Genomic DNA, 22,380 nt, shown 5'->3' with positions numbered 1-22,380 from the left:
CTTCTATTTTGTACCATGTCCATCCTCTTTTTCATCCGCACCACCGTTTCCCATCACCAATAGCATAGCACGAGGGCCCGGAAAAAATATAGTCAAAACATCACCATGAATGTCGCCGCGTGACGCAAAAAAGGAGGGATGCAACACGAGGACTTCCCAGGAGGTCACCCATCCTAGTACTACTCTCGCCCAAGCACGCTTAACTTCGGAGTTCGATGGGATCCGGTGCTTTAGTGCTGGTATGATCGCATCCGACATGTTATGCACTCATTTTCCCTTATGCTTGCTCCTCCCGCTCTTTGTCCGCTTCTATTTTGTACCATGTCCATCCTCTTTTTCATCCGCACCACCGTTTCCCATCACCAATAGCCGAGCACGAGTGCCCGCAAAAAAATATCGTCCTAACTTCACCATGAATGTCGCCGCGTGACGCAAAAAAGGAGGGATGCAACACGAGGACTTCCCAGAGGTCACCCATCCTAGTACTACTCTCGCCCAAGCACGCTTAACTTCGGAGTTCGATGGGATCCGGTGCTTTAGTGCCGGTATGATCGCATCCGACATGTTATGCACTCATTTTCCCTTATGCTTGCTCCTCCCGCTCTTTGTCCGCTTCTATTTTGTACCATGTCCATCCTCTTTTTCATCCGCACCACCGTTTCCCATCACCAATAGCCGAGCACGAGTGCCCGCAAAAAAATATCGTCCTAACTTCACCATGAATGTCGCCGCGTGACGCAAAAAAGGAGGGATGCAACACGAGGACTTCCTGTGAGGTCACCCATCCTAGTACTACTCTCGCCCAAGCACGCTTAACTTCGGAGTTCGATGGGATCCGGTGCTTTAGTGCCGGTATGATCGCATCCGACATGTTATGCACTCATTTTCCCTTATGCTTGCTCCTCCCGCTCTTTGTCCGCTTCTATTTTGTACCATGTCCATCCTCTTTTTCATCCGCACCACCGTTTCCCATCACCAATAGCCGAGCACGAGTGCCCGCAAAAAAATATCGTCCTAACTTCACCATGAATGTCGCCGCGTGACGCAAAAAAGGAGGGATGCAACACGAGGACTTCCCAGGAGGTCACCCATCCTAGTACTACTCTCGCCCAAGCACGCTTAACTTCGGAGTTCGATGGGATCCGGTGCTTTAGTGCCGGTATGATCGCATCCGACATGTTATGCACTCATTTTCCCTTATGCTTGCTCCTCCCGCTCTTTGTCCGCTTCTATTTTGTACCATGTCCATCCTCTTTTTCATCCGCACCACCGTTTCCCATCACCAATAGCCGAGCACGAGTGCCCGCAAAAAAATATCGTCCTAACTTCACCATGAATGTCGCCGCGTGACGCAAAAAAGGAGGGATGCAACACGAGGACTTCCCAGGAGGTCACCCATCCTAGTACTACTCGCCCAAGCACGCTTAACTTCGGAGTTCGATGGGATCCGGTGCTTTAGTGCTGGTATGATCGCATCCGACATGTTATGCACTCATTTTCCCTTATGCTTGCTCCTCCCGCTCTTTGTCTCGCTTCTATTTTGTACCATGTCCATCCTCTTTTTCATCCGCACCACCGTTTCCCATCACCAATAGCCGAGCACGAGTGCCCGCAAAAAAATATCGTCCTAACTTCACCATGAATGTCGCCGCGTGACGCAAAAAAGGAGGGATGCAACACGAGGACTTCCCAGGAGGTCACCCATCCTAGTACTACTCTCGCCCAAGCACGCTTAACTTCGGAGTTCTGATGGGATCCGGTGCTTTAGTGCCGGTATGATCGCATCCGACATGTTATGCACTCATTTTCCCTTATGCTTGCTCCTCCCGCTCTTTGTCTCGCTTCTATTTTGTACCATGTCCATCCTATTTTTCATCCGCACCACCGTTTCCCATCACCAATAGCCGAGCACGAGTGCCCGCAAAAAATATCGTCCTAACTTCACCATGAATGTCGCCGCGTGACGCAAAAAAGGAGGGATGCAACACGAGGACTTCCCAGAGGTCACCCATCCTAGTACTACTCTCGCCCAAGCACGCTTAACTTCGGAGTTCGATGGGATCCGGTGCTTTAGTGCTGGTATGATCGCATCCGACATGTTATGCACTCATTTTCCCTTATGCTTGCTCCTCCCGCTCTTTGTCCGCTTCTATTTTGTACCATGTCCATCCTCTTTTTCATCCGCACCACCGTTTCCCATCACCAATAGCCGAGCACGAGTGCCCGCAAAAAATATCGTCCTAACTTCACCATGAATGTCGCCGCGTGACGCAAAAAAGGAGGGATGCAACACGAGGACTTCCTGTGAGGTCACCCATCCTAGTACTACTCTCGCCCAAGCACGCTTAACTTCGGAGTTCGATGGGATCCGGTGCTTTAGTGCCGGTATGATCGCATCCGACATGTTATGCACTCATTTTCCCTTATGCTTGCTCCTCCCGCTCTTTGTCTCGCTTCTATTTTGTACCATGTCCATCCTCTTTTTCATCCGCACCACCGTTTCCCATCACCAATAGCCGAGCACGAGTGCCCGCAAAAAATATCGTCCTAACTTCACCATGAATGTCGCCGCGTGACGCAAAAAAGGAGGGATGCAACACGAGGACTTCCCAGAGGTCACCCATCCTAGTACTACTCTCGCCCAAGCACGCTTAACTTCGGAGTTCGATGGGATCCGGTGCTTTAGTGCTGGTATGATCGCATCCGACATGTTATGCACTCATTTTCCCTTATGCTTGCTCCTCCCGCTCTTTGTCTCGCTTCTATTTTGTACCATGTCCATCCTCTTTTTCATCCGCACCACCGTTTCCCATCACCAATAGCCGAGCACGAGTGCCCGCAAAAAAATATCGTCCTAACTTCACCATGAATGTCGCCGCGTGACGCAAAAAAGGAGGGATGCAACACGAGGACTTCCCAGAGGTCACCCATCCTAGTACTACTCTCGCCCAAGCACGCTTAACTTCGGAGTTCCGATGGGATCCGGTGCTTTAGTGCCGGTATGATCGCATCCGACATGTTATGCACTCATTTTCCCTTATGCTTGCTCCTCCCGCTCTTTGTCTCGCTTCTATTTTGTACCATGTCCATCCTCTTTTTCATCCGCACCACCGTTTCCCATCACCAATAGCCGAGCACGAGTGCCCGCAAAAAATATCGTCCTAACTTCACCATGAATGTCGCCGCGTGACGCAAAAAAGGAGGGATGCAACACGAGGACTTCCCAGAGGTCACCCATCCTAGTACTACTCTCGCCCAAGCACGCTTAACTTCGGAGTTCGATGGGATCCGGTGCTTTAGTGCCGGTATGATCGCATCCGACATGTTATGCACTCATTTTCCCTTATGCTTGCTCCTCCCGCTCTTTGTCTCGCTTCTATTTTGTACCATGTCCATCCTCTTTTTCATCCGCACCACCGTTTCCCATCACCAATAGCCGAGCACGAGTGCCCGCAAAAAATATCGTCCTAACTTCACCATGAATGTCGCCGCGTGACGCAAAAAAGGAGGGATGCAACACCAGGACTTCCTGTGAGGTCACCCATCCTAGTACTACTCTCGCCCAAGCACGCTTAACTTCGGAGTTCGATGGGATCCGGTGCTTTAGTGCCGGTATGATCGCATCCGACATGTTATGCACTCATTTTCCCTTATGCTTGCTCCTCCCGCTCTTTGTCCGCTTCTATTTTGTACCATGTCCATCCTCTTTTTCATCCGCACCACCGTTTCCCATCACCAATAGCCGAGCACGAGTGCCCGCAAAAAAATATCGTCCTAACTTCACCATGAATGTCGCCGCGTGACGCAAAAAAGGAGGGATGCAACACGAGGACTTCCCAGAGGTCACCCATCCTAGTACTACTCTCGCCCAAGCACGCTTAACTTCGGAGTTCGATGGGATCCGGTGCTTTAGTGCCGGTATGATCGCATCCGACATGTTATGCACTCATTTTCCCTTATGCTTGCTCCTCCCGCTCTTTGTCCGCTTCTATTTTGTACCATGTCCATCCTCTTTTTCATCCGCACCACCGTTTCCCATCACCAATAGCCGAGCACGAGTGCCCGCAAAAAAATATCGTCCTAACTTCACCATGAATGTCGCCGCGTGACGCAAAAAAGGAGGGATGCAACACGAGGACTTCCTGTGAGGTCACCCATCCTAGTACTACTCTCGCCCAAGCACGCTTAACTTCGGAGTTCGATGGGATCCGGTGCTTTAGTGCTGGTATGATCGCATCCGACATGTTATGCACTCATTTTCCCTTATGCTTGCTCCTCCCGCTCTTTGTCCGCTTCTATTTTGTACCATGTCCATCCTCTTTTTCATCCGCACCACCGTTTCCCATCACCAATAGCCGAGCACGAGTGCCCGCAAAAAATATCGTCCTAACTTCACCATGAATGTCGCCGCGTGACGCAAAAAAGGAGGGATGCAACACGAGGACTTCCTGTGAGGTCACCCATCCTAGTACTACTCTCGCCCAAGCACGCTTAACTTCGGAGTTCGATGGGATCCGGTGCTTTAGTGCTGGTATGATCGCATCCGACATGTTATGCACTCATTTTCCCTTATGCTGGCTCCTCCCGCTCTTTGTCCGCTTCTATTTTGTACCATGTCCATCCTCTTTTTCATCCGCACCACCGTTTCCCATCACCAATAGCCGAGCACGAGTGCCCGCAAAAAATATCGTCCTAACTTCACCATGAATGTCGCCGCGTGACGCAAAAAAGGAGGGATGCAACACGAGGACTTCCCAGAGGTCACCCATCCTAGTACTACTCTCGCCCAAGCACGCTTAACTTCGGAGTTCGATGGGATCCGGTGCTTTAGTGCCGGTATGATCGCATCCGACATGTTATGCACTCATTTTCCCTTATGCTTGCTCCTCCCGCTCTTTGTCTCGCTTCTATTTTGTACCATGTCCATCCTCTTTTTCATCCGCACCACCGTTTCCCATCACCAATAGCCGAGCACGAGTGCCCGCAAAAATATCGTCCTAACTTCACCATGAATGTCGCCGCGTGACGCAAAAAAGGAGGGATGCAACACGAGGACTTCCCAGGAGGTCACCCATCCTAGTACTACTCTCGCCCAAGCACGCTTAACTTCGGAGTTCGATGGGATCCGGTGCTTTAGTGCTGGTATGATCGCATCCGACATGTTATGCACTCATTTTCCCTTATGCTTGCTCGTCCCGCTCTTTGTCCGCTTCTATCTTGTACCATGTCCATCCTCTTTTTCATCCGCACCACCGTTTCCCATCACCAATAGCCGAGCACGAGTGCCCGCAAAAAATATCGTCCTAACTTCACCATGAATGTCGCCGCGTGACGCAAAAAAGGAGGGATGCAACACGAGGACTTCCTGTGAGGTCACCCATCCTAGTACTACTCTCGCCCAAGCACGCTTAACTTCGGAGTTCGATGGGATCCGGTGCTTTAGTGCTGGTACGATCGCATCCGACATGTTATGCACTCATTTTCCCTTATGCTTGCTCCTCCCGCTCTTTGTCTCGCTTCTATTTTGTACCATGTCCATCCTCTTTTTCATCCGCACCACCGTTTCCCATCACCAATAGCCGAGCACGAGTGCCCGCAAAAAAATATCGTCCTAACTTCACCATGAATGTCGCCGCGTGACGCAAAAAGGAGGGATGCAACACGAGGACTTCCCAGAGGTCACCCATCCTAGTACTACTCTCGCCCAAGCACGCTTAACTTCGGAGTTCGATGGGATCCGGTGCTTTAGTGCCGGTATGATCGCATCCGACATGTTATGCACTCATTTTCCCTTATGCTTGCTCCTCCCGCTCTTTGTCTCGCTTCTATTTTGTACCATGTCCATCCTCTTTTTCATCCGCACCACCGTTTCCCATCACCAATAGCCGAGCACGAGTGCCCGCAAAAAATATCGTCCTAACTTCACCATGAATGTCGCCGCGTGACGCAAAAAAGGAGGGATGCAACACGAGGACTTCCCAGAGGTCACCCATCCTAGTACTACTCTCGCCCAAGCACGCTTAACTTCGGAGTTCGATGGGATCCGGTGCTTTAGTGCCGGTATGATCGCATCGGACATGTTATGCACTCATTTTCCCTTATGCTTGCTCCTCCCGCTCTTTGTCTCGCTTCTATTTTGTACCATGTCCATCCTCTTTTTCATCCGCACCACCGTTTCCCATCACCAATAGCCGAGCACGAGTGCCCGCAAAAAATATCGTCCTAACTTCACCATGAATGTCGCCGCGTGACGCAAAAAAGGAGGGATGCAACACGAGGACTTCCCAGAGGTCACCCATCCTAGTACTACTCTCGCCCAAGCACGCTTAACTTCGGAGTTCGATGGGATCCGGTGCTTTAGTGCCGGTATGATCGCATCCGACATGTTATGCACTCATTTTCCCTTATGCTTGCTCCTCCCGCTCTTTGTCTCGCTTCTATTTTGTACCATGTCCATCCTCTTTTTCATCCGCACCACCGTTTCCCATCACCAATAGCCGAGCACGAGTGCCCGCAAAAAATAATCCTCCAAACATAAACAACAAACTAGACGCCTGACGCAAAAAAGGAGGGATGCAACACGAGGACTTCCCAGGTGGTCACCCATCCTAGTACTACTCGCCCAAGCACGCTTAACTTCGGAGTTCGATGGGATCCGGTGCTTTAGTGCCGGTATGATCGCATCCGACATGTTATGCACTCATTTTCCCTTATGCTTGCTCCTCCCGCTCTTTGTCCGCTTCTATTTTGTACCATGTCTATCCTCTTCTTCATCCGCACCACCGTTTCCCATCACCAATAGCCGAGCACGAGTGCCCGCAAAAAATATCGTCCTAACTTCACCATGAATGTCGCCGCGTGACGCAAAAAAGGAGGGATGCAACACGAGGACTTCCCAGAGGTCACCCATCCTAGTACTACTCTCGCCCAAGCACGCTTAACTTCGGAGTTCGATGGGATCCGGTGCTTTAGTGCCGGTATGATCGCATCCGACATGTTATGCACTCATTTTCCCTTATGCTTGCTCCTCCCGCTCTTTGTCCGCTTCTATTTTGTACCATGTCCATCCTCTTTTTCATCCGCACCACCGTTTCCCATCACCAATAGCCGAGCACGAGTGCCCGCAAAAAATATCGTCCTAACTTCACCATGAATGTCGCCGCGTGACGCAAAAAAGGAGGGATGCAACACGAGGACTTCCTGTGAGGTCACCCATCCTAGTACTACTCTCGCCCAAGCACGCTTAACTTCGGAGTTCGATGGGATCCGGTGCTTTAGTGCTGGTATGATCGCATCCGACATGTTATGCACTCATTTTCCCTTATGCTTGCTCCTCCCGCTCTTTGTCCGCTTCTATTTTGTACCATGTCCATCCTCTTTTTCATCCGCACCACCGTTTCCCATCACCAATAGCCGAGCACGAGTGCCCGCAAAAAATATCGTCCTAACTTCACCATGAATGTCGCCGCGTGACGCAAAAAAGGAGGGATGCAACACGAGGACTTCCCAGGAGGTCACCCATCCTAGTACTACTCTCGCCCAAGCACGCTTAACTTCGTAGTTCTGATGGGATCCGTGCTTTAGTGCCGGTATGATCGCATCCGACATGTTATGCACTCATTTTCCCTTATGCTTGCTCCTCCCGCTCTTTGTCTCGCTTCTATTTTGTACCATGTCCATCCTCTTTTTCATCCGCACCACCGTTTCCCATCACCAATAGCCGAGCACGAGTGCCCGCAAAAAATATCGTCCTAACTTCACCATGAATGTCGCCGCGTGACGCAAAAAAGGAGGGATGCAACACGAGGACTTCCCAGGAGGTCACCCATCCTAGTACTACTCTCGCCCAAGCACGCTTAACTTCGGAGTTCGATGGGATCCGGTGCTTTAGTGCTGGTATGATCGCATCCGACATGTTATGCACTCATTTTCCCTTATGCTTGCTCCTCCCGCTCTTTGTCTCGCTTCTATTTTGTACCATGTCCATCCTCTTTTTCATCCGCACCACCGTTTCCCATCACCAATAGCCGAGCACGAGTGCCCGCAAAAAATATCGTCCTAACTTCACCATGAATGTCGCCGCGTGACGCAAAAAAGGAGGGATGCAACACGAGGACTTCCCAGGAGGTCACCCATCCTAGTACTACTCTCGCCCAAGCACGCTTAACTTCGGAGTTCGATGGGATCCGTGCTTTAGTGCCGGTATGATCGCATCCGACATGTTATGCACTCATTTTCCCTTATGCTTGCTCCTCCCGCTCTTTGTCCGCTTCTATTTTGTACCATGTCCATCCTCTTTTTCATCCGCACCACCGTTTCCCATCACCAATAGCCGAGCACGAGTGCCCGCAAAAAATATCGTCCTAACTTCACCATGAATGTCGCCGCGTGACGCAAAAAAGGAGGGATGCAACACGAGGACTTCCCAGAGGTCACCCATCCTAGTACTACTCTCGCCCAAGCACGCTTAACTTCGGAGTTCGATGGGATCCGGTGCTTTAGTGCTGGTATGATCGCATCCGACATGTTATGCACTCATTTTCCCTTATGCTTGCTCCTCCCGCTCTTTGTCCGCTTCTATTTTGTACCATGTCCATCCTCTTTTTCATCCGCACCACCGTTTCCCATCACCAATAGCCGAGCACGAGTGCCCGCAAAAAATATCGTCCTAACTTCACCATGAATGTCGCCGCGTGACGCAAAAAAGGAGGGATGCAACACGAGGACTTCCCAGGAGGTCACCCATCCTAGTACTACTCTCGCCCAAGCACGCTTAACTTCGGAGTTCGATGGGATCCGGTGCTTTAGTGCCGGTATGATCGCATCCGACATGTTATGCACTCATTTTCCCTTATGCTTGCTCCTCCCGCTCTTTGTCCGCTTCTATTTTGTACCATGTCCATCCTCTTTTTCATCCGCACCACCGTTTCCCATCACCAATAGCCGAGCACGAGTGCCCGCAAAAAAATATCGTCCTAACTTCACCATGAATGTCGCCGCGTGACGCAAAAAAGGAGGGATGCAACACGAGGACTTCCTGTGAGGTCACCCATCCTAGTACTACTCTCGCCCAAGCACGCTTAACTTCGGAGTTCGATGGGATCCGGTGCTTTAGTGCTGGTATGATCGCATCCGACATGTTATGCACTCATTTTCCCTTATGCTTGCTCCTCCCGCTCTTTGTCCGCTTCTATTTTGTACCATGTCCATCCTCTTTTTCATCCGCACCACCGTTTCCCATCACCAATAGCCGAGCACGAGTGCCCGCAAAAAATATCGTCCTAACTTCACCATGAATGTCGCCGCGTGACGCAAAAAAGGAGGGATGCAACACGAGGACTTCCCAGAGGTCACCCATCCTAGTACTACTCTCGCCCAAGCACGCTTAACTTCGGAGTTCGATGGGATCCGGTGCTTTAGTGCCGGTATGATCGCATCCGACATGTTATGCACTCATTTTCCCTTATGCTTGCTCCTCCCGCTCTTTGTCCGCTTCTATTTTGTACCATGTCCATCCTCTTTTTCATCCGCACCACCGTTTCCCATCACCAATAGCCGAGCACGAGTGCCCGCAAAAAATATCGTCCTAACTTAACCATGAATGTCGCCGCGTGACGCAAAAAAGGAGGGATGCAACACGAGGACTTCCTGTGAGGTCACCCATCCTAGTACTACTCTCGCCCAAGCACGCTTAACTTCGGAGTTCGATGGGATCCGGTGCTTTAGTGCTGGTATGATCGCATCCGACATGTTATGCACTCATTTTCCCTTATGCTTGCTCCTCCCGCTCTTTGTCTCGCTTCTATTTTGTACCATGTCCATCCTCTTTTTCATCCGCACCACCGTTTCCCATCACCAATAGCCGAGCACGAGTGCCCGCAAAAATATCGTCCTAACTTCACCATGAATGTCGCCGCGTGACGCAAAAAAGGAGGGATGCAACACGAGGACTTCCCAGGAGGTCACCCATCCTAGTACTACTCTCGCCCAAGCACGCTTAACTTCGGAGTTCGATGGGATCCGGTGCTTTAGTGCCGGTATGATCGCATCCGACATGTTATGCACTCATTTTCCCTTATGCTTGCTCCTCCCGCTCTTTGTCCGCTTCTATTTTGTACCATGTCCATCCTCTTTTTCATCCGCACCACCGTTTCCCATCACCAATAGCCGAGCACGAGTGCCCGCAAAAAATATCGTCCTAACTTCACCATGAATGTCGCCGCGTGACGCAAAAAAGGAGGGATGCAACACGAGGACTTCCCAGAGGTCACCCATCCTAGTACTACTCTCGCCCAAGCACGCTTAACTTCGGAGTTCGATGGGATCCGGTGCTTTAGTGCCGGTATGATCGCATCCGACATGTTATGCACTCATTTTCCCTTATGCTTGCTCCTCCCGCTCTTTGTCCGCTTCTATTTTGTACCATGTCCATCCTCTTTTTCATCCGCACCACCGTTTCCCATCACCAATAGCCGAGCACGAGTGCCCGCAAAAAAATATCGTCCTAACTTCACCATGAATGTCGCCGCGTGACGCAAAAAAGGAGGGATGCAACACGAGGACTTCCCAGAGGTCACCCATCCTAGTACTACTCTCGCCCAAGCACGCTTAACTTCGGAGTTCGATGGGATCCGGTGCTTTAGTGCTGGTATGATCGCATCCGACATGTTATGCACTCATTTTCCCTTATGCTTGCTCCTCCCGCTCTTTGTCTCGCTTCTATTTTGTACCATGTCCATCCTCTTTTTCATCCGCACCACCGTTTCCCATCACCAATAGCCGAGCACGAGTGCCCGCAAAAAATATCGTCCTAACTTCACCATGAATGTCGCCGCGTGACGCAAAAAAGGAGGGATGCAACACGAGGACTTCCCAGGAGGTCACCCATCCTAGTACTACTCTCGCCCAAGCACGCTTAACTTCGGAGATCGATGGGATCCGGTGCTTTAGTGCCGGTATGATCGCATCCGACATGTTATGCACTCATTTTCCCTTATGCTTGCTCCTCCCGCTCTTTGTCCGCTTCTATTTTGTACCATGTCCATCCTCTTTTTCATCCGCACCACCGTTTCCCATCACCAATAGCCGAGCACGAGTGCCCGCAAAAAATATCGTCCTAACTTCACCATGAATGTCGCCGCGTGACGCAAAAAAGGAGGGATGCAACACGAGGACTTCCCAGGAGGTCACCCATCCTAGTACTACTCTCGCCCAAGCACGCTTAACTTCGGAGTTCGATGGGATCCGTGCTTTAGTGCCGGTATGATCGCATCCGACATGTTATGCACTCATTTTCCCTTATGCTTGCTCCTCCCGCTCTTTGTCTCGCTTCTATTTTGTACCATGTCCATCCTCTTTTTCATCCGCACCACCGTTTCCCATCACCAATAGCCGAGCACGAGTGCCCGCAAAAAATATCGTCCTAACTTCACCATGAATGTCGCCGCGTGACGCAAAAAAGGAGGGATGCAACACGAGGACTTCCCAGGAGGTCACCCATCCTAGTACTACTCTCGCCCAAGCACGCTTAACTTCGGAGTTCGATGGGATCCGGTGCTTTAGTGCCGGTATGATCGCATCCGACATGTTATGCACTCATTTTCCCTTATGCTTGCTCCTCCCGCTCTTTGTCTCGCTTCTATTTTGTACCATGTCCATCCTCTTTTTCATCCGCACCACCGTTTCCCATCACCAATAGCCGAGCACGAGTGCCCGCAAAAAAATATCGTCCTAACTTCACCATGAATGTCGCCGCGTGACGCAAAAAAGGAGGGATGCAACACGAGGACTTCCCAGAGGTCACCCATCCTAGTACTACTCTCGCCCAAGCACGCTTAACTTCGGAGTTCGATGGGATCCGGTGCTTTAGTGCTGGTATGATCGCATCCGACATGTTATGCACTCATTTTCCCTTATGCTTGCTCCTCCCGCTCTTTGTCTCGCTTCTATTTTGTACCATGTCCATCCTCTTTTTCATCCGCACCACCGTTTCCCATCACCAATCGCCGAGCACGAGTGCCCGCAAAAAATATCGTCCTAACTTCACCATGAATGTCGCCGCGTGACGCAAAAAAGGAGGGATGCAACACGAGGACTTCCCAGGAGGTCACCCATCCTAGTACTACTCGCTCCCAAGCACGAGTAACTTCGGAGTTCGCATGGGATCCGGTGCTTTAGTGCCGGTATGATCGCATCCGACATGTTATGCACTCATTTTCCCTTATGCTTGCTCCTCCCGCTCTTTGTCCGCTTCTATTTTGTACCATGTCCATCCTCTTTTTCATCCGCACCACCGTTTCCCATCACCAATAGCCGAGCACGAGTGCCCGCAAAAAATTATCGTCCTAACTTCACCATGAATGTCGCCGCGTGACGCAAAAAAGGAGGGATGCAACACGAGGACTTCCCAGAGGTCACCCATCCTAGTACTACTCTCGCCCAAGCACGCTTAACTTCGGAGTTCGATGGGATCCGGTGCTTTAGTGCTGGTATGATCGCATCCGACATGTTATGCACTCATTTTCCCTTATGCTTGCTCCTCCCGCTCTTTGTCTCGCTTCTATTTTGTACCATGTCCATCCTCTTTTTCATCCGCACCACCGTTTCCCATCACCAATAGCCGAGCACGAGTGCCCGCAAAAAAATATCGTCCTAACTTCACCATGAATGTCGCCGCGTGACGCAAAAAAGGAGGGATGCAACACGAGGACTTCCCAGGAGGTCACCCATCCTAGTACTACTCTCGCCCAAGCACGCTTAACTTCGGAGTTCGATGGGATCCGGTGCTTTAGTGCCGGTATGATCGCATCCGACATGTTATGCACTCATTTTCCCTTATGCTTGCTCCTCCCGCTCTTTGTCTCGCTTCTATTTTGTACCATGTCCATCCTCTTTTTCATCCGCACCACCGTTTCCCATCACCAATAGCCGAGCACGAGTGCCCGCAAAAAATTATCGTCCTAACTTCACCATGAATGTCGCCGCGTGACGCAAGAAAGGAGGGATGCAACACGAGGACTTCCCAGAGGTCACCCATCCTAGTACTACTCGCCCAAGCACGCTTAACTTCGGAGTTCGATGGGATCCGGTGCTTTAGTGCCGGTATGATCGCATCCGACATGTTATGCACTCATTTTCCCTTATGCTTGCTCCTCCCGCTCTTTGTCCGCTTCTATTTTGTACCATGTCCATCCTCTTTTTCATCCGCACCACCGTTTCCCATCACCAATAGCCGAGCACGAGTGCCCGCAAAAAAATATCGTCCTAACTTCACCATGAATGTCGCCGCGTGACGCAAAAAAGGAGGGATGCAACACGAGGACTTCCCAGAGGTCACCCATCCTAGTACTACTCTCGCCCAAGCACGCTTAACTTCGGAGTTCGATGGGATCCGGTGCTTTAGTGCCGGTATGATCGCATCCGACATGTTATGCACTCATTTTCCCTTATGCTTGCTCCTCCCGCTCTTTGTCTCGCTTCTATTTTGTACCATGTCCATCCTCTTTTTCATCCGCACCACCGTTTCCCATCACCAATAGCCGAGCACGAGTGCCCGCAAAAATATCGTCCTAACTTCACCATGAATGTCGCCGCGTGACGCAAAAAAGGAGGGATGCAACACGAGGACTTCCCAGGAGGTCACCCATCCTAGTACTACTCTCGCCCAAGCACGCTTAACTTCGGAGTTCGATGGGATCCGGTGCTTTAGTGCTGGTATGATCGCATCCGACATGTTATGCACTCATTTTCCCTTATGCTTGCTCCTCCCGCTCTTTGTCTCGCTTCTATTTTGTACCATGTCCATCCTCTTTTTCATCCGCACCACCGTTTCCCATCACCAATAGCCGAGCACGAGTGCCCGCAAAAAATATCGTCCTAACTTCACCATGAATGTCGCCGCGTGACGCAAAAAAGGAGGGATGCAACACGAGGACTTCCCAGGAGGTCACCCATCCTAGTACTACTCTCGCCCAAGCACGCTGAACTTCGGAGTTCGATGGGATCCGGTGCTTTAGTGCCGGTATGATCGCATCCGACATGTTATGCACTCATTTTCCCTTATGCTTGCTCCTCCCGCTCTTTGTCTCGCTTCTATTTTGTACCATGTCCATCCTCTTTTCATCCGCACCACCGTTTCCCATCACCAATAGCCGAGCACGAGTGCCCGCAAAAAATATCGTCCTAACTTCACCATGAATGTCGCCGCGTGACGCAAAAAGGAGGGATGCAACACGAGGACTTCCCAGAGGTCACCCATCCTAGTACTACTCTCGCCCAAGCACGCTTAACTTCGGAGTTCGATGGGATCCGGTGCTTTAGTGCCGGTATGATCGCATCCGACATGTTATGCACTCATTTTCCCTTATGCTTGCTCCTCCCGCTCTTTGTCTCGCTTCTATTTTGTACCATGTCCATCCTCTTTTTCATCCGCACCACCGTTTCCCATCACCAATAGCCGAGCACGAGTGCCCGCAAAAAAATATCGTCCTAACTTCACCATGAATGTCGCCGCGTGACGCAAAAAAGGAGGGATGCAACACGAGGACTTCCCAGGAGGTCACCCATCCTAGTACTACTCGCCCAAGCACGCTTAACTTCGGAGTTCGATGGGATCCGGTGCTTTAGTGCCGGTATGATCGCATCCGACATGTTATGCACTCATTTTCCCTTATGCTTGCTCCTCCCGCTCTTTGTCTCGCTCTATTTTGTACCATGTCCATCCTCTTTTTCATCCGCACCACCGTTTCCCATCACCAATAGCCGAGCACGAGTGCCCGCAAAAAATATCGTCCGAACTTCACCATGAATGTCGCCGCGTGACGCAAAAAAGGAGGGATGCAACACGAGGACTTCCCAGTGAGGTCACCCATCCTAGTACTACTCTCGCCCAAGCACGCTTAACTTCGGAGTTCGATGGGATCCGGTGCTTTAGTGCCGGTATGATCGCATCCGACATGTTATGCACTCATTTTCCCTTATGCTTGCTCCTCCCGCTCTTTGTCTCGCTTCTATTTTGTACCATGTCCATCCTCTTTTTCATCCGCACCACCGTTTCCCATCACCAATAGCCGAGCACGAGTGCCCGCAAAAAAATATCGTCCTAACTTCACCATGAATGTCGCCGCGTGACGCAAAAAAGGAGGGATGCAACACGAGGACTTCCTGTGAGGTCACCCATCCTAGTACTACTCTCGCCCAAGCACGCTTAACTTCGGAGTTCGATGGGATCCGGTGCTTTAGTGCTGGTATGATCGCATCCGACATGTTATGCACTCATTTTCCCTTATGCTTGCTCCTCCCGCTCTTTGTCTCGCTTCTATTTTGTACAATGTCCATCCTCTTTTTCATCCGCACCACCGTTTCCCATCACCAATAGCCGAGCACGAGTGCCCGCAAAAAATATCGTCCTAACTTCACCATGAATGTCGCCGCGTGACGCAAAAAAGGAGGGATGCAACACGAGGACTTCCCAGGAGGTCACCCATCCTAGTACTACTCTCGCCCAAGCACGCTTAACTTCGGAGTTCGATGGGATCCGGTGCTTTAGTGCCGGTATGATCGCATCCGACATGTTATGCACTCATTTTCCCTTATGCTTGCTCCTCCCGCTCTTTGTCCGCTTCTATTTTGTACCATGTCCATCCTCTTTTTCATCCGCACCACCGTTTCCCATCACCAATAGCCGAGCACGAGTGCCCGCAAAAAAATATCGTCCTAACTTCACCATGAATGTCGCCGCGTGACGCAAAAAAGGAGGGATGCAACACGAGGACTTCCACAGAGGTCACACAGCCTAGTACTACTCTCGCCCAAGCACGCTTAACTTCGGAGTTCGATGGGATCCGGTGCTTTAGTGCTGGTATGATCGCATCCGACATGTTATGCACTCATTTTCCCTTATGCTTGCTCCTCCCGCTCTTTGTCTCGCTTCTATTTTGTACAATGTCCATCCTCTTTTTCATCCGCACCACCGTTTCCCATCACCAATAGCCGAGCACGAGTGCCCGCATCATATTATCGTCCTAACTTCACCATGAATGTCGCCGCGTGACGCAAAAAAGGAGGGATGCAACACGAGGACTTCCCAGAGGTCACCCATCCTAGTACTACTCTCGCCCAAGCACGCTTAACTTCGGAGTTCGATGGGATCCGGTGCTTTAGTGCTGGTATGATCGCATCCGACATGTTATGCACTCATTTTCCCTTATGCTTGCTCCTCCCGCTCTTTGTCTCGCTTCTATTTTGTACCATGTCCATCCTCTTTTTCATCCGCACCACCGTTTCCCATCACCAATAGCCGAGCACGAGTGCCCGCAAAAAAATATCGTCCTAACTTCACCATGAATGTCGCCGCGTGACGCAAAAAAGGAGGGATGCAACACGAGGACTTCCTGTGAGGTCACCCATCCTAGTACTACTCGCCCAAGCACGCTTAACTTCGGAGTTCGATGGGATCCGGTGCTTTAGTGCCGGTATGATCGCATCCGACATGTTATGCACTCATTTTCCCTTATGCTTGCTCCTCCCGCTCTTTGTCTCGCTTCTATTTTGTACCATGTCCATCCTCTTTTTCATCCGCACCACCGTTTCCCATCACCAATAGCCGAGCACGAGTGCCCGCAAAAAAATATCGTCCTAACTTCACCATGAATGTCGCCGCGTGACGCAAAAAAGGAGGGATGCAACACGAGGACTTCCCAGGAGGTCACCCATCCTAGTACTACTCGCCCAAGCACGCTTAACTTCGGAGTTCGATGGGATCCGGTGCTTTAGTGCCGGTATGATCGCACCCGACATGTTATGCACTCATTTTCCCTTATGCTTGCTCCTCCCGCTCTTTGTCAGCTCTATTTTGTACCATGTCCATCCTCTTTTTCATCCGCACCACCGTTTCCCATCACCAATAGCCGAGCACGAGTGCCCGCAAAAAAATATCGTCCTAACTTCACCATGAATGTCGCCGCGTGACGCAAAAAAGGAGGGATGCAACACGAGGACTTCCCAGGAGGTCACCCATCCTAGTACTACTCTCGCCCAAGCACGCTTAACTTCGGAGTTCGATGGGATCCGGTGCTTTAGTGCCGGTATGATCGCATCCGACATGTTATGCACTCATTTTCCCTTATGCTTGCTCCTCCCGCTCTTTGTCCGCTTCTATTTTGTACCATGTCCATCCTCTTTTTCATCCGCACCACCGTTTCCCATCACCAATAGCCGAGCACGAGTGCCCGCAAAAAATATCGTCCTAACTTCACCATGAATGTCGCCGCGTGACGCAAAAAAGGAGGGATGCAACACGAGGACTTCCCAGGAGGTCACCCATCCTAGTACTACTCTCGCCCAAGCACGCTTAACTTCGGAGTTCTGATGGGATCCGGTGCTTTAGTGCTGGTATGATCGCATCCGACATGTTATGCACTCATTTTCCCTTATGCTTGCTCCTCCCGCTCTTTGTCTCGCTTCTATTTTGTACCATGTCCATCCTCTTTTTCATCCGCACCACCGTTTCCCATCACCAATAGCCGAGCACGAGTGCCCGCAAAAAATATCGTCCTAACTTCACCATGAATGTCGCCGCGTGACGCAAAAAAGGAGGGATGCAACACGAGGACTTCCCAGGAGGTCACCCATCCTAGTACTACTCTCGCCCGCGCACGCTAACCTTCGGAGTTCTGATGGGATCCGGTGCTTTAGTGCTGGTATGATCGCATCCGACATGTTATGCACTCATTTTCCCTTATGCTTGCTCCTCCCGCTCTTTGTCTCGCTTCTATTTTGTACCATGTCCATCCTCTTTTTCATCCGCACCACCGTTTCCCATCACCAATAGCCGAGCACGAGTGCCCGCAAAAAATATCGTCCTAACTTCACCATGAATGTCGCCGCGTGACGCAAAAAAGGAGGGATGCAACACGAGGACTTCCCAGGAGGTCACCCATCCTAGTACTACTCTCGCCCAAGCACGCTTAACTTCGGAGTTCGATGGGATCCGGTGCTTTAGTGCCGGTATGATCGCATCCGACATGTTATGCACTCATTTTCCCTTATGCTTGCTCCTCCCGCTCTTTGTCTCGCTTCTATTTTGTACCATGTCCATCCTCTTTTTCATCCGCACCACCGTTTCCCATCACCAATAGCCGAGCACGAGTGCCCGCAAAAATTTCACGTCCTCACCTCACCATGAATGTCGCCGCGTGACGCAAAAAAGGAGGGATGCAACACGAGGACTTCCCAGAGGTCACCCATCCTAGTACTACTCTCGCCCAAGCACGCTTAACTTCGGAGTTCGATGGGATCCGTGCTTTAGTGCCGGTATGATCGCATCCGACATGTTATGCACTCATTTTCCCTTATGCTTGCTCCTCCCGCTCTTTGTCTCGCTCTATTTTGTACCATGTCCATCCTCTTTTTCATCCGCACCACCGTTTCCCATCACCAATAGCCGAGCACGAGTGCCCGCAAAAAAATATCGTCCTAACTTCACCATGAATGTCGCCGCGTGACGCAAAAAAGGAGGGATGCAACACGAGGACTTCCCAGGAGGTCACCCATCCTAGTACTACTCTCGCCCAAGCACGCTTAACTTCGGAGTTCGATGGGATCCGGTGCTTTAGTGCCGGTATGATCGCATCCGACATGTTATGCACTCATTTTCCCTTATGCTTGCTCCTCCCGCTCTTTGTCTCGCTTCTATTTTGTACCATGTCCATCCTCTTTTTCATCCGCACCACCGTTTCCCATCACCAATAGCCGAGCACGAGTGCCCGCAAAAATAAAACGCACTTACTTCACCATGAATGTCGCCGCGTGACGCAAAAAAGGAGGGATGCAACACTAGGACTTCCCAGAGGTCACCCATCCTAGTACTACTCTCGCCCAAGCACGCTTAACTTCGGAGTTCCGATGGGATCCGGTGCTTTAGTGCTGGTATGATCGCATCCGACATGTTATGCACTCATTTTCCCTTATGCTTGCTCCTCCCGCTCTTTGTCTCGCTTCTATTTTGTACCATGTCCATCCTCTTTTTCATCCGCACCACCGTTTCCCATCACCTATAGCCGAGCACGAGTGCCCACAAAAAATATCGTCCTAACTTCACCATGAATGTCGCCGCGTGACGCAAAAAAGGAGGGATGCAACACGAGGACTTCCCAGGAGGTCACCCATCCTAGTACTACTCTCGCCCAAGCACGCTTAACTTCGGAGTTCGGATGGGATCCGGTGCTTTAGTCCTGGGAAGATCGCATCCGACATGTTATGCCCTCATTTTCCCTTATGCTTGCTCCTCCCGCTCTTTGTCCGCTTCTATTTTGTACCATGTCCATCCTCTTTTTCATCCGCACCACCGTTTCCCATCACCAATAGCCGAGCACGAGTGCCCGCAAAAAAATATCGTCCTAACTTCACCATGAATGTCGCCGCGTGACGCAAAAAAGGAGGGATGCAACACGAGGACTTCCTGTGAGGTCACCCATCCTAGTACTACTCTCGCCCAAGCACGCTTAACTTCGGAGTTCGATGGGATCCGGTGCTTTAGTGCCGGTATGATCGCATCCGACATGTTATGCACTCATTTTCCCTTATGCTTGCTCCTCCCGCTCTTTGTCCGCTTCTATTTTGTACCATGTCCATCCTCTTTTTCATCCGCACCACCGTTTCCCATCACCAATAGCCGAGCACGAGTGCCCGCAAAAAAATATCGTCCTAACTTCACCATGAATGTCGCCGCGTGACGCAAAAAAGGAGGGATGCAACACGAGGACTTCCCAGGAGGTCACCCATCCTAGTACTACTCTCGCCCAAGCACGCTTAACTTCGGAGTTCGATGGGATCCGGTGCTTTAGTGCTGGTATGATCGCATCCGACATGTTATGCACTCATTTTCCCTTATGCTTGCTCCTCCCGCTCTTTGTCTCGCTTCTATTTTGTACCATGTCCATCCTCTTTTTCATCCGCACCACCGTTTCCCATCACCAATAGCCGAGCACGAGTGCCCGCAAAAAATATCGTCCTAACTTCACCATGAATGTCGCCGCGTGACGCAAAAAAGGAGGGATGCAACACGAGGACTTCCCAGAGGTCACCCATCCTAGTACTACTCTCGCCCAAGCACGCTTAACTTCGGAGTTCGATGGGATCCGGTGCTTTAGTGCTGGTATGATCGCATCCGACATGTTATGCACTCATTTTCCCTTATGCTTGCTCCTCCCGCTCTTTGTCCGCTTCTATTTTGTACCATGTCCATCCTCTTTTTCATCCGCACCACCGTTTCCCATCACCAATAGCCGAGCACGAGTGCCCGCAAAAAATATCGTCCTAACTTCACCATGAATGTCGCCGCGTGACGCAAAAAAGGAGGGATGCAACACGAGGACTTCCCAGAGGTCACCCATCCTAGTACTACTCTCGCCCAAGCACGCTTAACTTCGGAGTTCGATGGGATCCGGTGCTTTAGTGCCGGTATGATCGCATCCGACATGTTATGCACTCATTTTCCCTTATGCTTGCTCCTCCCGCTCTTTGTCTCGCTTCTATTTTGTACCATGTCCATCCTCTTATTCATCCGCACCACCGTTTCCCATCACCAATAGCCGAGCACGAGTGCCCGCAAAAATATCGTCCTAACTTCACCATGAATGTCGCCGCGTGACGCAAAAAAGGAGGGATGCAACACGAGGACTTCCCAGAGGTCACCCATCCTAGTACTACTCGCCCAAGCACGCTTAACTTCGGAGTTCGATGGGATCCGGTGCTTTAGTGCCGGTATGATCGCATCCGACATGTTATGCACTCATTTTCCCTTATGCTTGCTCCTCCCGCTCTTTGTCCGCTTCTATTTTGTACCATGTCCATCCTCTTTTTCATCCGCACCACCGTTTCCCATCACCAATAGCCGAGCACGAGTGCCCGCAAAAAAATATCGTCCTAACTTCACCATGAATGTCGCCGCGTGACGCAAAAAAGGAGGGATGCAACACGAGGACTTCCTGTGAGGTCACCCATCCTAGTACTACTCTCGCCCAAGCACGCTTAACTTCGGAGTTCGATGGGATCCGGTGCTTTAGTGCCGGTATGATCGCATCCGACATGTTATGGACTCATTTTCCCTTATGCTTGCTCCTCCCGCTCTTTGTCCGCTTCTATTTTGTACCATGTCCATCCTCTTTTTCATCCGCACCACCGTTTCCCATCACCAATAGCTGAGCACGAGTGCCCGCAAAAAAATATCGTCCTAACTTCACCATGAATGTCGCCGCGTGACGCAAAAAAGGAGGGATGCAACACGAGGACTTCCCAGGAGGTCACCCATCCTAGTACTACTCTCGCCCAAGCACGCTTAACTTCGGAGTTCGATGGGATCCGGTGCTTTAGTGCCGGTATGATCGCATCCGACATGTTATGCACTCATTTTCCCTTATGCTTGCTCCTCCCGCTCTTTGTCTCGCTTCTATTTTGTACCATGTCCATCCTCTTTTTCATCCGCACCACCGTTTCCCATCACCAATAGCCGAGCACGAGTGCCCGCAAAAAAATATCGTCCTAACTTCACCATGAATGTCGCCGCGTGACGCAAAAAAGGAGGGATGCAACACGAGGACTTCCCAGAGGTCACCCATCCTAGTACTACTCTCGCCCAAGCACGCTTAACTTCGGAGTTCGATGGGATCCGGTGCTTTAGTGCTGGTATGATCGCATCCGACATGTTATGCACTCATTTTCCCTTATGCTTGCTCCTCCCGCTCTTTGTCCGCTTCTATTTTGTACCATGTCCATCCTCTTTTTCATCCGCACCACCGTTTCCCATCACCAATAGCCGAGCACGAGTGCCCGCAAAAAAATATCGTCCTAACTTCACCATGAATGTCGCCGCGTGACGCAAAAAAGGAGGGATGCAACACGAGGACTTCCCAGAGGTCACCCATCCTAGTACTACTCTCGCCCAAGCACGCTTAACTTCGGAGTTCGATGGGATCCGGTGCTTTAGTGCCGGTATGATCGCATCCGACATGTTATGCACTCATTTTCCCTTATGCTGGCTCCTCCCGCTCTTTGTCCGCTTCTATTTTGTACCATGTCCATCCTCTTTTTCATCCGCACCACCGTTTCCCATCACCAATAGCCGAGCACGAGTGCCCGCAAAAAAATATCGTCCTAACTTCACCATGAATGTCGCCGCGTGACGCAAAAAAGGAGGGATGCAACACGAGGACTTCCCAGGAGGTCACCCATCCTAGTACTACTCTCGCCCAAGCACGCTTAACTTCGGAGTTCGATGGGATCCGGTGCTTTAGTGCCGGTATGATCGCATCCGACATGTTATGCACTCATTTTCCCTTATGCTTGCTCCTCCCGCTCTTTGTCTCGCTTCTATTTTGTACC

The 22,380-nt window shown here is 50.9% G+C and overlaps 73 non-coding genes across 73 annotated transcripts; all 73 read right to left on the bottom strand.

The window, feature by feature from the left end:
- Nucleotides 1-135: 135 nt before the first annotated feature.
- On the bottom strand, nucleotides 136-253 carry LOC139836327 (5S ribosomal RNA). The gene has a single exon (XR_011753025.1). It is a non-coding gene; the product is annotated as a 5S ribosomal RNA (ribosomal RNA).
- A 189-nt stretch (nucleotides 254-442) lies between these two features.
- LOC139836624 (5S ribosomal RNA) lies at nucleotides 443-559 on the bottom strand. Its single transcript, XR_011753329.1, has one exon. It is a non-coding gene; the product is annotated as a 5S ribosomal RNA (ribosomal RNA).
- Nucleotides 560-748: 189 nt separating this feature from the next.
- On the bottom strand, nucleotides 749-866 carry LOC139836513 (5S ribosomal RNA). The gene has a single exon (XR_011753217.1). It is a non-coding gene; the product is annotated as a 5S ribosomal RNA (ribosomal RNA).
- A 189-nt stretch (nucleotides 867-1,055) lies between these two features.
- On the bottom strand, nucleotides 1,056-1,173 carry LOC139836367 (5S ribosomal RNA). Its single transcript, XR_011753065.1, has one exon. It is a non-coding gene; the product is annotated as a 5S ribosomal RNA (ribosomal RNA).
- A 189-nt stretch (nucleotides 1,174-1,362) lies between these two features.
- LOC139836666 (5S ribosomal RNA) lies at nucleotides 1,363-1,478 on the bottom strand. The gene has a single exon (XR_011753374.1). It is a non-coding gene; the product is annotated as a 5S ribosomal RNA (ribosomal RNA).
- A 190-nt stretch (nucleotides 1,479-1,668) lies between these two features.
- Nucleotides 1,669-1,787, bottom strand: LOC139837251 (5S ribosomal RNA). Its single transcript, XR_011753742.1, has one exon. It is a non-coding gene; the product is annotated as a 5S ribosomal RNA (ribosomal RNA).
- A 189-nt stretch (nucleotides 1,788-1,976) lies between these two features.
- On the bottom strand, nucleotides 1,977-2,093 carry LOC139836586 (5S ribosomal RNA). The gene has a single exon (XR_011753290.1). It is a non-coding gene; the product is annotated as a 5S ribosomal RNA (ribosomal RNA).
- A 188-nt stretch (nucleotides 2,094-2,281) lies between these two features.
- LOC139836512 (5S ribosomal RNA) lies at nucleotides 2,282-2,399 on the bottom strand. Its single transcript, XR_011753216.1, has one exon. It is a non-coding gene; the product is annotated as a 5S ribosomal RNA (ribosomal RNA).
- Nucleotides 2,400-2,588: 189 nt separating this feature from the next.
- On the bottom strand, nucleotides 2,589-2,705 carry LOC139836585 (5S ribosomal RNA). Its single transcript, XR_011753289.1, has one exon. It is a non-coding gene; the product is annotated as a 5S ribosomal RNA (ribosomal RNA).
- A 190-nt stretch (nucleotides 2,706-2,895) lies between these two features.
- LOC139836420 (5S ribosomal RNA) lies at nucleotides 2,896-3,013 on the bottom strand. Its single transcript, XR_011753122.1, has one exon. It is a non-coding gene; the product is annotated as a 5S ribosomal RNA (ribosomal RNA).
- Nucleotides 3,014-3,202: 189 nt separating this feature from the next.
- Nucleotides 3,203-3,319, bottom strand: LOC139836623 (5S ribosomal RNA). The gene has a single exon (XR_011753328.1). It is a non-coding gene; the product is annotated as a 5S ribosomal RNA (ribosomal RNA).
- A 189-nt stretch (nucleotides 3,320-3,508) lies between these two features.
- On the bottom strand, nucleotides 3,509-3,626 carry LOC139836706 (5S ribosomal RNA). The gene has a single exon (XR_011753418.1). It is a non-coding gene; the product is annotated as a 5S ribosomal RNA (ribosomal RNA).
- Nucleotides 3,627-3,815: 189 nt separating this feature from the next.
- LOC139836622 (5S ribosomal RNA) lies at nucleotides 3,816-3,932 on the bottom strand. Its single transcript, XR_011753327.1, has one exon. It is a non-coding gene; the product is annotated as a 5S ribosomal RNA (ribosomal RNA).
- A 189-nt stretch (nucleotides 3,933-4,121) lies between these two features.
- Nucleotides 4,122-4,239, bottom strand: LOC139836490 (5S ribosomal RNA). Its single transcript, XR_011753194.1, has one exon. It is a non-coding gene; the product is annotated as a 5S ribosomal RNA (ribosomal RNA).
- Nucleotides 4,240-4,427: 188 nt separating this feature from the next.
- LOC139836489 (5S ribosomal RNA) lies at nucleotides 4,428-4,545 on the bottom strand. The gene has a single exon (XR_011753193.1). It is a non-coding gene; the product is annotated as a 5S ribosomal RNA (ribosomal RNA).
- A 188-nt stretch (nucleotides 4,546-4,733) lies between these two features.
- On the bottom strand, nucleotides 4,734-4,850 carry LOC139836621 (5S ribosomal RNA). The gene has a single exon (XR_011753326.1). It is a non-coding gene; the product is annotated as a 5S ribosomal RNA (ribosomal RNA).
- A 188-nt stretch (nucleotides 4,851-5,038) lies between these two features.
- Nucleotides 5,039-5,156, bottom strand: LOC139836326 (5S ribosomal RNA). The gene has a single exon (XR_011753024.1). It is a non-coding gene; the product is annotated as a 5S ribosomal RNA (ribosomal RNA).
- Nucleotides 5,157-5,344: 188 nt separating this feature from the next.
- On the bottom strand, nucleotides 5,345-5,462 carry LOC139836658 (5S ribosomal RNA). Its single transcript, XR_011753364.1, has one exon. It is a non-coding gene; the product is annotated as a 5S ribosomal RNA (ribosomal RNA).
- A 189-nt stretch (nucleotides 5,463-5,651) lies between these two features.
- Nucleotides 5,652-5,768, bottom strand: LOC139836620 (5S ribosomal RNA). The gene has a single exon (XR_011753325.1). It is a non-coding gene; the product is annotated as a 5S ribosomal RNA (ribosomal RNA).
- A 189-nt stretch (nucleotides 5,769-5,957) lies between these two features.
- LOC139836728 (5S ribosomal RNA) lies at nucleotides 5,958-6,074 on the bottom strand. Its single transcript, XR_011753440.1, has one exon. It is a non-coding gene; the product is annotated as a 5S ribosomal RNA (ribosomal RNA).
- A 189-nt stretch (nucleotides 6,075-6,263) lies between these two features.
- On the bottom strand, nucleotides 6,264-6,380 carry LOC139836619 (5S ribosomal RNA). Its single transcript, XR_011753324.1, has one exon. It is a non-coding gene; the product is annotated as a 5S ribosomal RNA (ribosomal RNA).
- Nucleotides 6,381-6,570: 190 nt separating this feature from the next.
- On the bottom strand, nucleotides 6,571-6,686 carry LOC139836690 (5S ribosomal RNA). Its single transcript, XR_011753401.1, has one exon. It is a non-coding gene; the product is annotated as a 5S ribosomal RNA (ribosomal RNA).
- Nucleotides 6,687-6,874: 188 nt separating this feature from the next.
- LOC139836618 (5S ribosomal RNA) lies at nucleotides 6,875-6,991 on the bottom strand. Its single transcript, XR_011753323.1, has one exon. It is a non-coding gene; the product is annotated as a 5S ribosomal RNA (ribosomal RNA).
- A 188-nt stretch (nucleotides 6,992-7,179) lies between these two features.
- On the bottom strand, nucleotides 7,180-7,297 carry LOC139836488 (5S ribosomal RNA). Its single transcript, XR_011753192.1, has one exon. It is a non-coding gene; the product is annotated as a 5S ribosomal RNA (ribosomal RNA).
- A 188-nt stretch (nucleotides 7,298-7,485) lies between these two features.
- Nucleotides 7,486-7,603, bottom strand: LOC139836659 (5S ribosomal RNA). Its single transcript, XR_011753366.1, has one exon. It is a non-coding gene; the product is annotated as a 5S ribosomal RNA (ribosomal RNA).
- A 189-nt stretch (nucleotides 7,604-7,792) lies between these two features.
- LOC139836325 (5S ribosomal RNA) lies at nucleotides 7,793-7,910 on the bottom strand. The gene has a single exon (XR_011753023.1). It is a non-coding gene; the product is annotated as a 5S ribosomal RNA (ribosomal RNA).
- A 189-nt stretch (nucleotides 7,911-8,099) lies between these two features.
- On the bottom strand, nucleotides 8,100-8,216 carry LOC139836674 (5S ribosomal RNA). Its single transcript, XR_011753384.1, has one exon. It is a non-coding gene; the product is annotated as a 5S ribosomal RNA (ribosomal RNA).
- A 188-nt stretch (nucleotides 8,217-8,404) lies between these two features.
- Nucleotides 8,405-8,521, bottom strand: LOC139836584 (5S ribosomal RNA). The gene has a single exon (XR_011753288.1). It is a non-coding gene; the product is annotated as a 5S ribosomal RNA (ribosomal RNA).
- Nucleotides 8,522-8,709: 188 nt separating this feature from the next.
- LOC139836366 (5S ribosomal RNA) lies at nucleotides 8,710-8,827 on the bottom strand. The gene has a single exon (XR_011753064.1). It is a non-coding gene; the product is annotated as a 5S ribosomal RNA (ribosomal RNA).
- A 189-nt stretch (nucleotides 8,828-9,016) lies between these two features.
- Nucleotides 9,017-9,134, bottom strand: LOC139836487 (5S ribosomal RNA). The gene has a single exon (XR_011753191.1). It is a non-coding gene; the product is annotated as a 5S ribosomal RNA (ribosomal RNA).
- Nucleotides 9,135-9,322: 188 nt separating this feature from the next.
- LOC139836617 (5S ribosomal RNA) lies at nucleotides 9,323-9,439 on the bottom strand. The gene has a single exon (XR_011753322.1). It is a non-coding gene; the product is annotated as a 5S ribosomal RNA (ribosomal RNA).
- A 188-nt stretch (nucleotides 9,440-9,627) lies between these two features.
- On the bottom strand, nucleotides 9,628-9,745 carry LOC139836486 (5S ribosomal RNA). Its single transcript, XR_011753190.1, has one exon. It is a non-coding gene; the product is annotated as a 5S ribosomal RNA (ribosomal RNA).
- A 188-nt stretch (nucleotides 9,746-9,933) lies between these two features.
- Nucleotides 9,934-10,051, bottom strand: LOC139836365 (5S ribosomal RNA). Its single transcript, XR_011753063.1, has one exon. It is a non-coding gene; the product is annotated as a 5S ribosomal RNA (ribosomal RNA).
- A 188-nt stretch (nucleotides 10,052-10,239) lies between these two features.
- LOC139836616 (5S ribosomal RNA) lies at nucleotides 10,240-10,356 on the bottom strand. The gene has a single exon (XR_011753321.1). It is a non-coding gene; the product is annotated as a 5S ribosomal RNA (ribosomal RNA).
- A 189-nt stretch (nucleotides 10,357-10,545) lies between these two features.
- Nucleotides 10,546-10,662, bottom strand: LOC139836583 (5S ribosomal RNA). The gene has a single exon (XR_011753287.1). It is a non-coding gene; the product is annotated as a 5S ribosomal RNA (ribosomal RNA).
- A 189-nt stretch (nucleotides 10,663-10,851) lies between these two features.
- LOC139836402 (5S ribosomal RNA) lies at nucleotides 10,852-10,969 on the bottom strand. The gene has a single exon (XR_011753102.1). It is a non-coding gene; the product is annotated as a 5S ribosomal RNA (ribosomal RNA).
- Nucleotides 10,970-11,157: 188 nt separating this feature from the next.
- On the bottom strand, nucleotides 11,158-11,274 carry LOC139836673 (5S ribosomal RNA). Its single transcript, XR_011753383.1, has one exon. It is a non-coding gene; the product is annotated as a 5S ribosomal RNA (ribosomal RNA).
- A 189-nt stretch (nucleotides 11,275-11,463) lies between these two features.
- Nucleotides 11,464-11,581, bottom strand: LOC139836364 (5S ribosomal RNA). The gene has a single exon (XR_011753062.1). It is a non-coding gene; the product is annotated as a 5S ribosomal RNA (ribosomal RNA).
- A 190-nt stretch (nucleotides 11,582-11,771) lies between these two features.
- Nucleotides 11,772-11,888, bottom strand: LOC139836582 (5S ribosomal RNA). Its single transcript, XR_011753286.1, has one exon. It is a non-coding gene; the product is annotated as a 5S ribosomal RNA (ribosomal RNA).
- A 189-nt stretch (nucleotides 11,889-12,077) lies between these two features.
- On the bottom strand, nucleotides 12,078-12,196 carry LOC139836745 (5S ribosomal RNA). The gene has a single exon (XR_011753457.1). It is a non-coding gene; the product is annotated as a 5S ribosomal RNA (ribosomal RNA).
- A 189-nt stretch (nucleotides 12,197-12,385) lies between these two features.
- LOC139836581 (5S ribosomal RNA) lies at nucleotides 12,386-12,502 on the bottom strand. Its single transcript, XR_011753285.1, has one exon. It is a non-coding gene; the product is annotated as a 5S ribosomal RNA (ribosomal RNA).
- Nucleotides 12,503-12,692: 190 nt separating this feature from the next.
- Nucleotides 12,693-12,810, bottom strand: LOC139836363 (5S ribosomal RNA). Its single transcript, XR_011753061.1, has one exon. It is a non-coding gene; the product is annotated as a 5S ribosomal RNA (ribosomal RNA).
- A 190-nt stretch (nucleotides 12,811-13,000) lies between these two features.
- On the bottom strand, nucleotides 13,001-13,115 carry LOC139836813 (5S ribosomal RNA). The gene has a single exon (XR_011753529.1). It is a non-coding gene; the product is annotated as a 5S ribosomal RNA (ribosomal RNA).
- A 189-nt stretch (nucleotides 13,116-13,304) lies between these two features.
- LOC139836615 (5S ribosomal RNA) lies at nucleotides 13,305-13,421 on the bottom strand. The gene has a single exon (XR_011753320.1). It is a non-coding gene; the product is annotated as a 5S ribosomal RNA (ribosomal RNA).
- Nucleotides 13,422-13,609: 188 nt separating this feature from the next.
- LOC139836324 (5S ribosomal RNA) lies at nucleotides 13,610-13,727 on the bottom strand. Its single transcript, XR_011753022.1, has one exon. It is a non-coding gene; the product is annotated as a 5S ribosomal RNA (ribosomal RNA).
- A 189-nt stretch (nucleotides 13,728-13,916) lies between these two features.
- LOC139836530 (5S ribosomal RNA) lies at nucleotides 13,917-14,034 on the bottom strand. The gene has a single exon (XR_011753235.1). It is a non-coding gene; the product is annotated as a 5S ribosomal RNA (ribosomal RNA).
- Nucleotides 14,035-14,221: 187 nt separating this feature from the next.
- On the bottom strand, nucleotides 14,222-14,338 carry LOC139836614 (5S ribosomal RNA). The gene has a single exon (XR_011753319.1). It is a non-coding gene; the product is annotated as a 5S ribosomal RNA (ribosomal RNA).
- A 190-nt stretch (nucleotides 14,339-14,528) lies between these two features.
- Nucleotides 14,529-14,644, bottom strand: LOC139836678 (5S ribosomal RNA). Its single transcript, XR_011753389.1, has one exon. It is a non-coding gene; the product is annotated as a 5S ribosomal RNA (ribosomal RNA).
- A 188-nt stretch (nucleotides 14,645-14,832) lies between these two features.
- LOC139836681 (5S ribosomal RNA) lies at nucleotides 14,833-14,951 on the bottom strand. Its single transcript, XR_011753392.1, has one exon. It is a non-coding gene; the product is annotated as a 5S ribosomal RNA (ribosomal RNA).
- A 190-nt stretch (nucleotides 14,952-15,141) lies between these two features.
- Nucleotides 15,142-15,259, bottom strand: LOC139836485 (5S ribosomal RNA). Its single transcript, XR_011753189.1, has one exon. It is a non-coding gene; the product is annotated as a 5S ribosomal RNA (ribosomal RNA).
- Nucleotides 15,260-15,448: 189 nt separating this feature from the next.
- LOC139836362 (5S ribosomal RNA) lies at nucleotides 15,449-15,566 on the bottom strand. Its single transcript, XR_011753060.1, has one exon. It is a non-coding gene; the product is annotated as a 5S ribosomal RNA (ribosomal RNA).
- Nucleotides 15,567-15,755: 189 nt separating this feature from the next.
- On the bottom strand, nucleotides 15,756-15,873 carry LOC139836807 (5S ribosomal RNA). The gene has a single exon (XR_011753523.1). It is a non-coding gene; the product is annotated as a 5S ribosomal RNA (ribosomal RNA).
- A 190-nt stretch (nucleotides 15,874-16,063) lies between these two features.
- Nucleotides 16,064-16,180, bottom strand: LOC139836580 (5S ribosomal RNA). The gene has a single exon (XR_011753284.1). It is a non-coding gene; the product is annotated as a 5S ribosomal RNA (ribosomal RNA).
- A 190-nt stretch (nucleotides 16,181-16,370) lies between these two features.
- LOC139836763 (5S ribosomal RNA) lies at nucleotides 16,371-16,486 on the bottom strand. The gene has a single exon (XR_011753475.1). It is a non-coding gene; the product is annotated as a 5S ribosomal RNA (ribosomal RNA).
- A 190-nt stretch (nucleotides 16,487-16,676) lies between these two features.
- On the bottom strand, nucleotides 16,677-16,792 carry LOC139836718 (5S ribosomal RNA). Its single transcript, XR_011753430.1, has one exon. It is a non-coding gene; the product is annotated as a 5S ribosomal RNA (ribosomal RNA).
- Nucleotides 16,793-16,980: 188 nt separating this feature from the next.
- On the bottom strand, nucleotides 16,981-17,098 carry LOC139836361 (5S ribosomal RNA). Its single transcript, XR_011753059.1, has one exon. It is a non-coding gene; the product is annotated as a 5S ribosomal RNA (ribosomal RNA).
- Nucleotides 17,099-17,286: 188 nt separating this feature from the next.
- Nucleotides 17,287-17,405, bottom strand: LOC139836910 (5S ribosomal RNA). The gene has a single exon (XR_011753632.1). It is a non-coding gene; the product is annotated as a 5S ribosomal RNA (ribosomal RNA).
- A 189-nt stretch (nucleotides 17,406-17,594) lies between these two features.
- Nucleotides 17,595-17,713, bottom strand: LOC139836534 (5S ribosomal RNA). The gene has a single exon (XR_011753239.1). It is a non-coding gene; the product is annotated as a 5S ribosomal RNA (ribosomal RNA).
- Nucleotides 17,714-17,902: 189 nt separating this feature from the next.
- Nucleotides 17,903-18,020, bottom strand: LOC139836360 (5S ribosomal RNA). Its single transcript, XR_011753058.1, has one exon. It is a non-coding gene; the product is annotated as a 5S ribosomal RNA (ribosomal RNA).
- Nucleotides 18,021-18,210: 190 nt separating this feature from the next.
- LOC139836805 (5S ribosomal RNA) lies at nucleotides 18,211-18,326 on the bottom strand. The gene has a single exon (XR_011753521.1). It is a non-coding gene; the product is annotated as a 5S ribosomal RNA (ribosomal RNA).
- A 189-nt stretch (nucleotides 18,327-18,515) lies between these two features.
- On the bottom strand, nucleotides 18,516-18,633 carry LOC139836359 (5S ribosomal RNA). Its single transcript, XR_011753057.1, has one exon. It is a non-coding gene; the product is annotated as a 5S ribosomal RNA (ribosomal RNA).
- A 190-nt stretch (nucleotides 18,634-18,823) lies between these two features.
- Nucleotides 18,824-18,941, bottom strand: LOC139836541 (5S ribosomal RNA). Its single transcript, XR_011753246.1, has one exon. It is a non-coding gene; the product is annotated as a 5S ribosomal RNA (ribosomal RNA).
- Nucleotides 18,942-19,130: 189 nt separating this feature from the next.
- LOC139836437 (5S ribosomal RNA) lies at nucleotides 19,131-19,249 on the bottom strand. Its single transcript, XR_011753139.1, has one exon. It is a non-coding gene; the product is annotated as a 5S ribosomal RNA (ribosomal RNA).
- Nucleotides 19,250-19,438: 189 nt separating this feature from the next.
- On the bottom strand, nucleotides 19,439-19,556 carry LOC139836511 (5S ribosomal RNA). The gene has a single exon (XR_011753215.1). It is a non-coding gene; the product is annotated as a 5S ribosomal RNA (ribosomal RNA).
- Nucleotides 19,557-19,745: 189 nt separating this feature from the next.
- On the bottom strand, nucleotides 19,746-19,863 carry LOC139836323 (5S ribosomal RNA). The gene has a single exon (XR_011753021.1). It is a non-coding gene; the product is annotated as a 5S ribosomal RNA (ribosomal RNA).
- A 189-nt stretch (nucleotides 19,864-20,052) lies between these two features.
- On the bottom strand, nucleotides 20,053-20,169 carry LOC139836579 (5S ribosomal RNA). The gene has a single exon (XR_011753283.1). It is a non-coding gene; the product is annotated as a 5S ribosomal RNA (ribosomal RNA).
- A 188-nt stretch (nucleotides 20,170-20,357) lies between these two features.
- On the bottom strand, nucleotides 20,358-20,474 carry LOC139836613 (5S ribosomal RNA). Its single transcript, XR_011753318.1, has one exon. It is a non-coding gene; the product is annotated as a 5S ribosomal RNA (ribosomal RNA).
- A 188-nt stretch (nucleotides 20,475-20,662) lies between these two features.
- On the bottom strand, nucleotides 20,663-20,777 carry LOC139836811 (5S ribosomal RNA). The gene has a single exon (XR_011753527.1). It is a non-coding gene; the product is annotated as a 5S ribosomal RNA (ribosomal RNA).
- A 189-nt stretch (nucleotides 20,778-20,966) lies between these two features.
- Nucleotides 20,967-21,084, bottom strand: LOC139836510 (5S ribosomal RNA). Its single transcript, XR_011753214.1, has one exon. It is a non-coding gene; the product is annotated as a 5S ribosomal RNA (ribosomal RNA).
- Nucleotides 21,085-21,273: 189 nt separating this feature from the next.
- LOC139836358 (5S ribosomal RNA) lies at nucleotides 21,274-21,391 on the bottom strand. Its single transcript, XR_011753056.1, has one exon. It is a non-coding gene; the product is annotated as a 5S ribosomal RNA (ribosomal RNA).
- Nucleotides 21,392-21,581: 190 nt separating this feature from the next.
- Nucleotides 21,582-21,698, bottom strand: LOC139836578 (5S ribosomal RNA). The gene has a single exon (XR_011753282.1). It is a non-coding gene; the product is annotated as a 5S ribosomal RNA (ribosomal RNA).
- Nucleotides 21,699-21,887: 189 nt separating this feature from the next.
- LOC139836612 (5S ribosomal RNA) lies at nucleotides 21,888-22,004 on the bottom strand. Its single transcript, XR_011753317.1, has one exon. It is a non-coding gene; the product is annotated as a 5S ribosomal RNA (ribosomal RNA).
- Nucleotides 22,005-22,193: 189 nt separating this feature from the next.
- Nucleotides 22,194-22,311, bottom strand: LOC139836357 (5S ribosomal RNA). The gene has a single exon (XR_011753055.1). It is a non-coding gene; the product is annotated as a 5S ribosomal RNA (ribosomal RNA).
- Between the last annotated feature and the right edge of the window lie 69 nt (nucleotides 22,312-22,380).

This window comes from Lolium perenne, chromosome 2 (assembly GCF_019359855.2).
Source record: "Lolium perenne isolate Kyuss_39 chromosome 2, Kyuss_2.0, whole genome shotgun sequence".
Classification (NCBI taxonomy): domain Eukaryota; kingdom Viridiplantae; phylum Streptophyta; class Magnoliopsida; order Poales; family Poaceae; genus Lolium; species Lolium perenne.
This window is presented reverse-complemented; position numbering and strand designations above follow the sequence as displayed.